Source organism: Aquarana catesbeiana, linkage group LG04, assembly GCF_042186555.1.
Source record: "Aquarana catesbeiana isolate 2022-GZ linkage group LG04, ASM4218655v1, whole genome shotgun sequence".
In the NCBI taxonomy this organism is placed as follows: domain Eukaryota; kingdom Metazoa; phylum Chordata; class Amphibia; order Anura; family Ranidae; genus Aquarana; species Aquarana catesbeiana.
In genome coordinates, this window is record NC_133327.1 from 34301487 (window position 1) to 34315748 (window position 14262).

The following is a 14262-nucleotide window of genomic DNA, read 5'->3' on the forward strand; positions in this document are numbered from 1 at the left end:
TGTTACCATAAACCTACAATTGTAATATTAATGTGATACCTACGTAATCATGTGCATAAAAACCTTCAATTGCGTCATAATAAAGCAGAACAGTTATTTGGAAAGATGCTGAGTGTATCTTTTGTGTCTGTTCCCTACTGCAGTAGATATTATTAATTTGGAACCACTAATCAATATGAGGATAGGAGTTGCCTATCATCAATTTAACCGAGTCATGTTTAAAAAATAAAAAGCGGACCTTGGTAAAACTTTTTATACATACATCCAACATATTGACAAAAAGATGCTGTCAGGATTATAGAGAAAGAATACTGGGCTAAGTTTACATGAACCCACAAAATAAAACAGTGTTTTACCTTGCTGGCCAGCATTGATACCAGCCTCGCCATGAAGTGCACTGTGAGAATATGGAGACAAGTTGCATTTTTCCTCATTGCATGTCACATCAGCTTTGTGCTATGAACAGGGGATACAGAAATCAATTGTTTTCTGTGTCTCCTAGTGGTGACCTGTGTTAATCCAGTGCGAAAAATCGCAGGTCATCACAGATAGTGTTAACAAGCCCTAAAGGCTTTGTTTATAAACAGTGTTTCGGAGGCATTCAGATGAGTAAAAAACAGTAAGGACACCACACCAATGGTTAGAATTTTATTTTAATGAAATAACTGATAGAAAAAAAAAAGCAGCAATGCCTTGCAGGATTTAGACCTACCCCTTCATCAGCGCTACAACAGCAGTATAAAAGTTCACTTGATATGATAAAATTCATAAAAATTAATTCATAAAAATTATCTATTTTAAAAAAGGGATAAAAAAAATACTTTACAACAGTAGTTTTGAAAATCTAACTGTTTATGGCTCATTCACACCAGACGCGATGTGTGGGAAACCCACGTTCCTTGTGCATTTTCTGCCCCTCATTCAAAACAGTGTGCGACCTGCTGCGAGTATCATTATATTCCTAAGGACAACCCAAAACATAGCTCTTTTTCCTGCACTGGATCACAAGGTACCACAGTACCCTGCAATTTAGTGCAGTGTTTTTGTAAAGCAGTGCATGCACTACTTATAGTGCAATTCAGTACCATTTTAGTTTTCAAATGAAAGAGCTGAAAATTGCTACACGGGAACGTGGATTGCATTCTAGTGCAATTCAGGTGCGAACCGGCCCTTGTAAACACATAAGGTTATTGCTAATGGATATCAAATATCGATGATAAAAATAGATCATAAGAGCCACAAAAGAAAACAACAATTCACCACCTTGATGAAAAATGTGGTGTGAGATTTTTTTTTTTTTGATCTAAAAATCAGTGTCCAACAAGTTGACCAAGTGCCTAAAAAACAGATCCAGTATGCACCAATGAAAAAATGATGACCAATTGCTATTATACAGTATATTAAATATTTAAATAAACATTTCTGAAAGTGCTTTGACAAAGTGAACAAAATAAATACAGCATATATGGTTTCCCATATTCACAGAACTCACTGGACTTCATAAATATTAATACTTGGGAGAATTCAGAGACCAGGCTGGACAAGGAGTAAGAAGCATATATGAGCTGCCTTGCTTGAAAATATTGAAATTCATTTTTCTTAAATACTTATTCTTGAGTAGTTCACCTTTCAGCGCCTGTTACACCCGTAAAGTAATAGAAGTAGAAAAAAAAAAAAAACAAAAACAGAAAGGGACTTGACATTCGTAAACTGGAACGAAGGATCAGACAGAAATGTAGACTCCAGACGAGGCTTGCATTGTCATGGAAGTAGGACATATGTTGTAACATCTGGAGAAGACATGAAAATAATATCTGGTTATTTCAATATTTTAGGCAATCCGTAACTGTAGTGAAAGTATTACTATGTGTTGAAAACCAGCTCCGAGCACAATTGGCAAATACCTGACCTAAAAGCCTACCCCCATTGCAAGACTGTTTTTGTGATAAAACATAGAATTCTCATGGGTTGCAGTGACTTGCTGCTCCGCTTCTCACCTTTGGAGCCATAGGCATTATGGAGAAGTTCACAATATGGGCATTAAAATCACAGATATTTTCTGTGGAAACATATTCTTGGCACCCACATGGAAGATGCCCTAAGCGTTTAGAAACAGACTGGAACCTTGACTAGACTAATCATTTGAGTTTGTTGTGTATTTTTTCAGTGATTTACTCCAATGTGCCTACAGCTGGAAATGTCAGCAAGTTTGTTTTAAAACCCTTACCACTTCTTAGGAACATGTACAGTGCCTTGAAAAAGTATTCATATCCCTTGAAATGTTCCACATTTTGTCATGTTACAACCAAAAACGTAAAAAAGGAAAATTTATTATCAAATACTTACCGTAATTTTCCTTTCCTGATGGACTGCATGGCAGCCTACGTGTGGCTAACCCCGCCTCCTCTCCAATGCTATAGGACCCCATTCCCATAAATGAGAGCTCACCGCTAGGTACTGCGTTCCGTAACTACCCTACTCTTTGACCGATGAGCGGGAGCTCCGTCGGCCATGGAGTCCATCAGGAAAGGAAAATTACGGTATGTATTTGATAATAAATTTTCCTTTTTCCTGACAGACTCCATGGCACCCTATGTGTGGGAACTAACTAGCCAATCCACATGGGTGGGTATGCCGAACAGCAATAAATTTCAATTCGATCCATCAACCGACAGGAATTATAACCAAAGTTCATAGAAGATAGCGAAGCAGGCTCAATATAGTATAGTAATGTGACAATAAAGTTTTAAGAGAGGCCCATTAGGCCGCTTTGCAGATCACGTCTGGAGCCACGTGCCGGGCTGCTGCCCATGAAGCCGCTATACCCCTGGTGGAACGTGCCATCACTGCTTCCAGAGGAGCCCATAGTTCTAAAAGGCTGATGGATGAACTGGATGATACAGGCCGCAGTTGTTCTGGTCGAAGCTCGATTCCGTTTGTTACTGCCAAAATGCAGGTCGGCTGAGTGTCTAAAAGGGAAGAAGCAGCTTGCAGGTATACCTTTAGAATTTCGCCTAAGTCCAGAGGATGAACTTTAGTGGACTCCTGGTCCTGAATGTAGGTAGGACGATAGGTTCTTATGGAACCTTGAGGTAATTTCGGATTTGAGCCGAGCATAGGAATAAGGAACATCCGGATCGGAAGGAAGGACAGAATTTAGGGACGCGACCTCCGAGACCCTCTTGGCAAGGGTAACGGCTACAAGGAAAGTGATTTTAGCCGAAAGGTCTCCAAATAGAAAGCGGGGAAGACCCCGTCTTACAGAGTTCAGACAGCAAGTGGAGGACAAGGGGAAGATCCCAATTGGGGAATCTTGGTCTTCTTTGAGGGCTGAGTTTTAACTCAGTTGAAGTTGCCTGGGAAGAGAATAGATCCACTTCAGGATTGACTCCCAGGGACAGAATCCACTTGAATGTTTGCACACGAAGAGACCACTCATTAATGTCTTAACCGAATGCGCGACAGGAAATCCGCTCGGACGTTCTGGACTCTGGGGAAGTAGGCTGATGAAATGTTGTTGTCTGAGCCTAAGACATGATGGGCTTGACCTCTTGGAATAGTGTGGAGCTTTGATTGCCTCTATGACTCTTCTCATAGGAGATCACCGTTGTGTCGTCCATTTTTTTTTTTTTTTTTTTTAAATCTCTTTTGAGTAGAAGATATACAAACAGACAAACACCAGTAAACCTGCCACAGCATTGGGATGTCGTCCATTCTTAATACTGGCTCTCCCTTCCGGAGATGGGAGAAGGACTGAAGGGTACACCAGGCTGCCCAAAGTTCCAGGACGTTCTAGCCTGGGTTGAGAAGACACGTACCCTTGAGCAAGATTCGTTCTGCAGAGGGCTTCCCAACCGGTACCGCTGGCATCGGTCGTGACCTTGACCCAATGGAGTGGCAATTGGGCAGGTTTTGCGCTGAAGCCACCAGAAAAGGCTGCTTGTCGATGACATGTGAATAGGTTGACTGTTGCCCCTTGATTCCCATTGCTGCAGAAAACCTGACTGGAAAGGGTATAACCTCTGCAGGGACCATAGGGGTCGCTGAGACCGACGAGCCGATAGTTTTAGGCACTATGAGTCCCTCAGCCGTGAAGAGATTAGAGACCACGAAATTCACTCCTGGATGACCGTGATCTTCCTCACTGGATGATAGATGGTGCTTTCCACTGTAACGAACTGGGCCCCAAAGAACATCAGGCGCTGGACTGGTTCTAGGTGGCTTTTTCCCAGATTTAGGAGCCACACGAAGCTGGTCAAGGTGGATATTACCTGTTCCCTGTGAACCAGCAGCTGGACTTTGTCTTGGGACAGCAACAGGAGGTCGTCAAAAATAGTGATAAAGACGTACCCCTCTCGTTCTCATGAGGGCCATTATGCCCAGAGGAATTTTTGTGAAGACTCGGGTGAGGTTGTCAGCCCGAAAGGGAGGTAGTAGAACTGTAGATGGTCTTGCCCAACTTGGAACCGGAGATATTTGAGAAACTCCTTCGCCACCTGAACACGGAGGTAAGCATCTTTAAGTCGATTGAGAGTAGCCAATCGCCTGGCCGTACAGATGGTCGACAGAGCCTTCATTTGGATCTTTCAAATTTTATACACTTGTTTAGGTAAGTTAGATCTATCACTGGTTGCCATAAACCATTTTCTATTGTATTAAGAAGAGGGGGAAGTATACCCCCTTGAATTTTTCGTCCCTTGGGACGTGTACCACTGCTCCCTCAGACTATCTGCTCTTCCGACCGAGTCAGCAGAATGGAATAAATCTGGGTGGAGGAGTATCAGTGAAGGACCATGTGTGGCTTGATCAACCGTCTTGATGGCCCAGTAATTCCTGATTGAGGTCACCCAGACGTGCCAGAAGAGGAGCAGACGAGCCTCCCTGCCCGAACTGTCTGGGCGGGCGTAACCCAAAAGATTTAGCTGGTTAACTACTAAAGGAGGCCTGGTTCTTAGCGGGTTTTTGGAAGGACACTTGCCCTCTGCTCCAATTCTTTCAGAAGTCCCGGCAGGCCTTTAAGAGCAAACTTCTCAAGCGTTCAGCACCTTCTGTACTGGGGACTCTTCCGACCGAGCAGACGCCTATCCTGGGGAAGGTATAACTATAAGGCCCGTTGAACCGCGACCGAGGACCATTTAGTCCAAGCAAACAGGAAGATCGGATTTACGCCGGCTCCAGCTCCTTAACTGTTGAACTTTTGGAGAACTCTTCCAAAACTCCCCCGAGTACGAGACTATGTTCTCTGTCCAGGCTTCCATAGCCCTAGACAGCTGCTAGAGCCAGGGCAGGTTTACAAGCCATATCGGCAAACCCGTATGTTTTTATTGAGGTCATGATTCATTTTCTCTCAAGCCCGTCCAGAAAGACACAGCATCTTTTAAAGATAGAGTAACCTGTTTTGCCAGACGCAACAATGCTGCACCAATGAGGGGAGTGTTTCCCAGACACTTCACTTCTTCTGCCTTGAAGGCATACAATCTGCCCTCCGGGACTCATGTCCCACATCTCCAGCAGGCTCTGCGATCCGAGCGGCTGTCGTGGCGGTGGGTGCAGTGACTGGAGGAGGAATGGGAACATCTCCTCTAGATCAAGGAGGAACGGAAACATCTCATCTTGTAAATGTTGTGGCCTGGCAAGGTCTCGGTTGTCCTGGATCACAACTTGTGGGTCCGATCTGGAAGAGCTGAAAAAGATGGGGGGGGTGACATCAAACGCAATGTCAAACCTTTGAGACTGAAAACCTCGGCCCCTCCCCTCGCCTGCACCTACCTTGTGCGTGAGGGCTGGCCGTATGAAGGCAGTGACCTGTCCATAACCTCTGGACTGAACGTCAACATAAGCGGTCTGCAGATGACCCGGAGATGTCACACGTACCGAGCCAACCAGAAAGATTATACAATATATTATATTTTATATATATATATATATATATATATATATATATATATATATATATATATATATATATATAATGTTTGCATCCTCAAAAGGAGTATAGATATTAATATTTCTGTTGAATTACAGCATGATAATTCCATATAATATATATGTATAGATATACTTATTTATTTCTCTATATATTATCACTATTTTTATTTATTTATTTTTTGACTGTCCCCTTTAAGGGGAAAAAAAATTCAACCAGTCTCAGGACAAATGCAGACCAGGCCGGGGGAAGCTGCTGCTCACTGTCTGCAGGAATTCCCGTTCCGACAGGAGATGGCAGACCTTCAAATCCCCTGCCTGAGTGATGTCACCCGCCCCCCCACCTCGCGCCTGCGCCGTCGGAGACAGCCGAACGGCGCCTGTGCGGCTGCCGGACCCTCCGACCCTCCACGCACGCGTGAGTCAAGCCTCGCTTTTGCGGAGGCCTTGCGCATGCGCAGAAAGGCAGCGGCAGCGACCCGGAAGCACCACGGCGGCTTGTAACGCAGAAGCATTCCAAGCGCCATGAGGGGGAACAGAGGTACCGGGAGGGACAAACAGGTAATGGAGTGACAAAACATGAACAAAGAGATGACTGCCATGGGAAGAAACAGAAAATTGCAGACCTTGCAAGCCGTTGATGCGTCCACCTTCAGGCATACCGAAGCAACCTTCCCTCCACCACTGGGGTATCTAGTGCCACAAAAAGCTACTCACCTGCTCGTAGCTGGGCCCTGAGCTGCACCACATGAATGGTATGCTAGATTCTGGAAACATTACGACCGGATGCCAACAGGAACAATCGTGGTGTAGGTCCATGGAGAAGGACAAAAAAGGAACGCAGTACCTAGAGGTGAGCTCTCATTTATGGGAATGGGGTCCTATAGCATTGGAGAGGAGGCGGGGTTAACCACACGTAGGCTGCCATGGAGTCTGTTAGGAAATTTATTTTATTGGGAGTTTATGTGATAGGCCAACATAAAGTGGCACATACATTGTGAAGTGGAAGGAAAATGATAAATGGTTTTCAAAACTTTTTACAAATAAATATGTGAAAGGTGTGGCATGCATTTGTATTCAGTCCCCTTTACTCTGATACCCCCAACTAAAATCTAGTGGAACCAATGGCCTTCAGAAGTCACTTCATTAGTAAATAAGAGTCCACCTGTGTGTAATTTATTCTCAGTATAAATACAGCTGTTCTGTGAAGCCCTCAGAGGTTTGTTAGAGAACCTTAGTGAACAAACAGCATCATGAAGGCCAAGTAACACACCAGACAGGTCAGGGATAAGATTGTGGAGAAGTTTAAAGCAGGATTAGTTTATAGAAAATTTTCCCAAGCTTTGAACATCTCACGGAGCACTGTTCAATCCATCATCCGAAAATGGAAAGAGTATGGCACAACTGCAAACCTACCAAGACATGGCCACCTAAACTGACAGGCCGGGCAAGGAGAGCATTAATCAGAGAAGCAGCCAAGAGGCCCATGGTAACTCTGGAGGAGCTGCTGAGATCCACAGCTCAGGTGGGACAATCTGTCCACAGGACAACTATTAGTTGTACCATCCACAGATCTGGCCTTTATGAAATAGTGGCAAGAAGAAAGCCATTGTTGAAGGAAAGCCATAAGAAGTCCCGTTTGCAGTTTGTGAGAAGCCATGTGGGGGACACAGCAAACATGGAAGAAGGTGCTCTGCTTTACTTTTTGGCTTAAAAGCAAAACGCTATGTGTGGCGGAAAACTAACACTGCACATCACCCTGAACACACCATCCCCACTGTTAAACATGGTGGTGGCAGCATCATGTTTTGGGGATGCTTTTCTTCAGCAGGGACAGGGAAGCTGGTCAGAGTTGATGGGAAGATGGAGACAGGACCAGTGCTACCACTAGGCGGAGTAGGCAGGCACCTAGGGTGCAGCCACGGCCTCTGTCCCCATGAATCTCAAGGCAAGTGTGAGCTCGCCCCTGTCCCAGGAACACATCTGCATGCCTCCAATCCCCCAATGTGTCCCGCTGAGCGCCCCGCTGTTCCCTCTCTTCACAGAGTAAAATCTCACAGCACCGCTCCAGGACTCTTTTGCTCCAGCCTGTCCCTCTGGAGTGGCACTGTGTGTTTGTGTGTGTGCAGCGGAGGGGTGGGGCTTGGTGGAGATCGGAGCATTGAGAGGTGCAGCGTCTGTTAGCTGACCTCCCGGCTGGTGGGGACACCATAGCAATACTGCACGCCCAGCGCTGAGGAGAGCCTGGATGTGATGGTCGATTAAGCAGAGGTAAGGAGGAGGATGGATCCTCCCCATCTACATCGAGCTGTGCGTGTGGGGGATGGGGGGTGAGTAGTGCAGGAAATAGGAGTCAGGTAGGTCAGTGTGTGTGTGTAATGGTCAGGTAGGTCAGTGTGCGTGTCAGGTAGGTGGGTCAGTATCAGGTAGGTGGGTCAATGTGTGTAATGGTCAGGTAGGTCAGTGTGTCAGGTAGGTGGGTCAGTGTGTGTGTGTGTGTATGTAATGATCAGGTAGGTCGGTGTATGTGTCAGGTAGGTGGGTCAGAGTATGTGTAATGGTCAGGTAGGTCAGTGTGTGTGTGTAATGGTCAGGTAGCTCAATGTGTGTGTGTGTGTGTATTGGTCAGGTAGGTCAGTGTGTATGTAATGGTCAGGTAGGTCACATATTGCGAAGGGGGTGGAGTCATGGGCGGAGCCAATGGGGGCGGCAAAGTGAGGTTTCATCTAGGATGTCAAACATTCTTGCAGCAGCCCTGGATGGAGGGAGCCAAATACGGGGCAATCTTAGAAAAAAACCTGTTAGAGTCTGCAAAAAAAACCTTGAGACTGGGGAGGAGGTTCACCTTTCAGCAGGACAACGACCCTAAACATACAGCCAGAGCTGCAATGGAATGGTTTCGTTTAAAGCATATTCATGTGTTAGAATGGCCCAGTCAAAGTTCAGACCTAAATCCAATTGAGAATCTGTGGCAAGACTTGAAATTGTTGTTCTAAGATGCTCTCCATCCAATTTGATAGAGCTTGAGCTATTTTGCAAAAAAGATGGGCAAAAATGTCACTCTAGATGTGCAAAGCTGGTAGAGACACACGCAAGAAATTGCAGCTGTAATTGCAGAGAAAGGTGGTTCTACAAAGTATTGACTCAGGGGGGTGGAATACAAATGCACGCCACACTTTTCACATATTTATTTGCAAAAAATTTTGAAAACCATTTATCATTTTCCTCCCACTTCACACTTATGTACCACTTTGTGTTGGTCTATCACAAAAAAATCCTAATAAAAATACATTTACGTTTTTGGTTGTAACATGACAAAATGTGGAAAATTTTAAGGGGTATAAATACTTTTTCAAGGCACTGTAAACACTTAATGTCCATGGTCTGGGCAATTGTAAAATGTTATTTCAGTTTGCGGCAGGTTCATGCCGCGTACACACGACCGGACTTTATGGCATACTTGGTCCGGCGAACCGGAGTCCGGACAATTCGATTGTGTGTGGGCTCCAGGACTTTTTTTCCCCAAAAGTTTGACGGACCTAGAAATGAAACATGTTTCAAATCTTTTTGATGGACTCGAGTCCGGTCGAAAAGTCCGCTCGTCTGTATGCTAGTCCGACAGAGAAAAACCGACGCTAGGGCAGCAATTGGCTACTGGCTATGAACTTTCTTGTTTTAGTCCGGTCGTACGTCATCACGTACGAATCCGTCGGACTTTGGTTGATTGTGTGTAGGCAAGTCCGTTCATTCGGAAAGTCCGTCGTAAAGTCCGTCGAAAAGTCCGCAGGACAAAGTATGCCGTAAAGTCCGGCCGTGTGTACACGGCATTAGAGTCATAGGGATACCATAAACCACAAAAGTGCCTGCAAAGTCTGAATACACCACCCACCCAGATCACTTGGAGAAAACCATAATTGGATAGGCTTTTCCAACCAGTCGTATTGCAGTTTCCATTTAAACTGGTAGAACTAAGGCAAGAATTAAAGTTAGGATTGTGCCTGCCAACACAAGTGTTCCTGTTTCTGAAAGGCTGGCAATAACAAACTATGAAAATGTGTTAGTGGGCACTATGTGCAGGAGAGGAGTGTGGAGGGTATGACAGTGGGCGCTATGTGCAGGAGAGGAGTGTGGAGGGTATGACAGTGGGCGCTATGTGCAGGGGAGGAAAATATGTGCAAGAGGAGTGCGAAGCATAGTGCAATGGGCAAAAACACACTGCAGACTTTGAAGGTGGGGAGGATATTGAAACACACAGGAGGAGAGTGGCAGTGGAACTGGGGACAGTGAGGTTGAAAAAGGAGACGCCCAACATTTACAGTGGGAAAAGAATCACCCCCTTTAAAATGACATTTTGTTGCTTTGCAGCCTGAAACGAAGACATACACAGTTTGTTTGATCCAGCTGTATTTGCTCAACATTACATATTTAAACAAATGTCTATTCGAGCCCCAGCGCGTTTTGATTATTGGAGAAATCTTCCCCAGGGGACAATTGTGAGAGTACATCTATATACCAACATCATAGCATTAAAGTCATGGTGACAGCTTGTCTTGGGAGACCATGTCCAAAGAGACCTGAATTTGAGGCTTACGGGGACATGCGGGGTCTCTGACCAAGGACAACTGTTGTCTTTGGTCAGAGACCCACACGTACAAGCATCAATTACAGCATTGATTCCTACTTTTTTTTTTTTTAGAGGACCCTTCTACCATTCTCATATTTTCCTCAAGGCCTTTAAAAATATGATATCCAGTGGGCTGTTCCCTCCCAGGACTGTGACCCTCCATCTCAGTCTCCTGTGGGAACTTAGGGCCGGGTCTATTTGGACATGGGGGTCTCCCAAGACAAGCGGTCACCATGACTTAAGCTATGATGTTGGTTGATAGATGTACTCTTACAACTGTCCCCTGGAGGAACATTTCTCCAAAAATGTAAACACGTCTGAACGTTAGTTTCAATATGTAATGTTGGTTATGCCCATGTAGTGAGAGCAACACTCCGTATTCTATGGCATCTGTATAGGGCCCAGCACATTTTCTCTTTTTCCTTCTATCCTGATAAGTGCTCCAATCCCTGCTGCAGAGAAACATGCACATAACAGGATATTACCACATCCATGCTTTACTGTAGGAATGGTGTTATTTGGATGGTGAGCTGTTCTGGATTTCCACCAGACATATCGTTTGGTGTTGAGGCCAAATAATTTAATTTTATCTGACCATAACAATTTCAAATTTTATCTGACCATAACACCTTTTCCCATGTGGCCTCAGAATCTTGAAGGTGCATTTTGGCAAAGCTCAGTCATAACTGCATGTGGCTTTTAAGGAGTGGCTTTTTTTTCTTGGAGCCCTCCCATAAAAGGCCACATTTGTGGAGAATTTGTGATATTGTTGTCACTTGCACACAATGACCACTCTTTGTCATAAATTCCTGCAACTGCTTCAGAGTTGCTGTAAACCTCTTGGTAGCATCTCTGACCAGTTTCCTCCTGGATCTTTCATCCAGTTTGGAGCAACGTCCTTATCCAGGGAGGGTCTGTGTTGTACCAAAAACCTTCCACTTCTTAATAGACTTCACTGTGCTTCTAGGCATGTATAAAGCCTTTTGTATCCATCTCCTGACTTGTACATGTCCACAACTTTATCCCTGTGACAGTGTTTTGCCACCCATAGTTGATCATTTGCTTCAGTTGCACTACCAGGGACTGAAATGCTCCAGGAAAGCTCTTTTCATGCTAAGCTAATCAAAATGACCACAGCTGATCAGAGTTGAACATCAAATGGCTTTGTGTGCCATTGAGAAGGTGATTAGCTACACCTGATTGTGTTTACAAGTCATTTTAAGTAAAGGGTGATCATTTTTTCCAACTCAGTGATTGTAAAAAAAAAAAAAAAAAAAAATCTTTATTTATCCAAACGTTTTCAATAACATTTTATCAAACATATATACATCGAAATGATAAAACAATTCTGTTATTTTTTATCAGAACCTTATTCAGATTTCTTTTTCACTTTAAGTCTTCATACTATTAAATCACGGATGTTAAACCTATATTTAGAACCTAACTGCCCGCCCATATCCCATCACTCATACACATTCATACAAAAAAAGGAAAAAAAAAAAAAACCCTTCTAGAGGGGGTCTCTTCCTATTTGTGTTCTTTATTCTTTCTAAATTGTCCTCAAAAGTCTCAAAGAGGCTCTGAACTCCTCCCATCTAGCCCATATATTTAATGTTTGTTCTTTTAACCCTTCTTCTATTATCATTCTTTCTTCCAGGGCACGCATCTCCGTCATCTCACATCTCACATTCCCATTCAATAACAGAATGATCCTGACATCATAGATAATATTGCTACTTGTATTTCTGGGTACATGTTGGTCCGGTCAGTGCTCTAAAAGATCTCAAATATTTTTTGCCAGAATGGTTGGATTTCTGAGCAATAGTACCAAATATGTGACATTGTACCTTGAGCTAAATGACATCCCCAGCAGATGTCCGTACTGTCCGGATTCATTTTATGTAAGTCCACTGGGCATCTATACCATCTGGCTAAGATTTTGTAATTTCTTTCCTGATGTTTAGCCGATAGAGAGTTTATGAGTCGCTATAATTGCCTTTCCCCATGTTTCCCTGGGCAATTCTATTCCAATCTCTAGTTCCCATTGTTTAACATATGTTAACGTCTGTCTATTGTTTTCTGAGATTAAATATTTATAAATCTTAGATAAGACATGTGTGGGTCTATGTTCTTGCAAAAAAAAATGTTTCTAGGTTTGTCAGAGGCCTATCTATTATGGATTCCTTTGTTAAAGATTCTATATACCACTGGAGCAGACCATACTGCATCCATTTACTTTTATGTTCTGTCCCCAACTTTTCCAATGGGAGAAGTTTATTCCCTTCCATCGTTTCCACTAACCTAGTGTCCTCACTTCTTTTCCATTTGAGAAATGTTTTAGATTCAAGTGTCAGTGGAAACTCTGGGTTGCTAAATAATGGGGTCATAGGGCCTCTATAAGTAGATCCACTCCCTCTTTTTATTATATTATCCCAAGCTTTTAATGTTGATATCACTAGAGAGGGCATCTCCCTCTCCGGCGGTCTTTGCGCTCTTTTGATCCAGGGAAGGGATTTTAACTTAAGAGCTGTAGTCTCTTCTTCTAGCTTCACTCACTGTTTATTATCTCTGTTGTGAAACCAGTCTACTATTCTGGTTATCATTATTGCTCTGAGATACATATCTATATCTGGAAGGGCCAGGCCCCCCATCTTCTTTTGTTTTATTTAACACCGTTCTTTTAATTCTGGGGGTCTTGCCTCCCCAGATAAATTTTCCTATTAATCTATGCAATTTTTCCAGAGTATTTGTTGAAGGGAAAATGGGTATTGCTTGAAGAATATATAATATTTTAGGCCGTATATCCATCTTCACTATACCTATTCTACCCATCCAGGAGAACATCCCCTTTTCATATTATTGTAACGTTTTCATAATTTTTTGCACCATTGGGACGTAATTATACTCCTGTAATTTGTCAAGATCAGTAGGGATGTAGGTACCCAAATATTTAATTGCGTTTTCTTGCCATTTGAATGAGAAATCTTTAAGGAGTTCCACCATAGTGCTTGGTAAATTAATATTCAAAGCTTCAGATTTACTATAGTTTACTTTGAAGTTGCTTAATGCACCAAATCGATTAAATTCAGATATCAAATTCGGTAACGATATCAATGGATTTGTAATATATAGTAGAATATAGTCTGCATATACAGACATTTTATACTCCTTATCTCCTGCTTTAATTCCTTGTATGTCCATATTTTTCGGATCGCTATTAATAAATGCTCCATCACCAGTATGTATAATATCGGGGATAGCGGACAACCCTGTCAGGTTCCGTTTGTTATAGGGACTACCTCGGATAGGTCATTGTTCGCCCGTATCTTAGCTGTTGGATTCTTATAAAGAGCCATTATTTTATCCAAAAGTATAGGACCCAAACCCCATTGTACTAGGGTCTCTCTAAGGAAGCTCCATCCCACCCTGTCGAATGCTTTCTCAGCATCGATCGCTAATAGGCAGGATGGGATGGAGCCCCTATGTGCGTGTTCCACTAATGTGAGTGTTTTTTTAGAGTGTTATCTCTTGCTTCTCTTCCCTCTATAAAGCCCACTTGATCTAAGTGTATGTATACCGGCATTAATGGGGCAAGTCTATTGGCAATTATTTTAGCATACAATCTTAGGTCAATATTTGTTAGAGAGATTGGCCTATAATTTCCACATAGAGTATGGTCCTTCTCTGGTTTGGGTATAAGTGAAATATAGGCC

At 43.3% G+C, this 14262-nt stretch overlaps 1 protein-coding gene across 2 annotated transcripts in view; it reads right to left on the reverse strand.

The window, feature by feature from the left end:
* Window positions 1-635: 635 nt before the first annotated feature.
* LOC141139147 (C-type lectin domain family 2 member B-like) overlaps window positions 636-14262 on the reverse strand; it is a 64174-nt gene continuing 50547 nt past the window's right edge. For both annotated transcript variants that reach the window (XM_073624991.1, XM_073624989.1), the window contains one exon: window positions 636-1790. The gene's annotated coding sequence lies outside the window, so the exon portion shown is untranslated. The remainder of the gene's footprint in view (window positions 1791-14262) is intronic.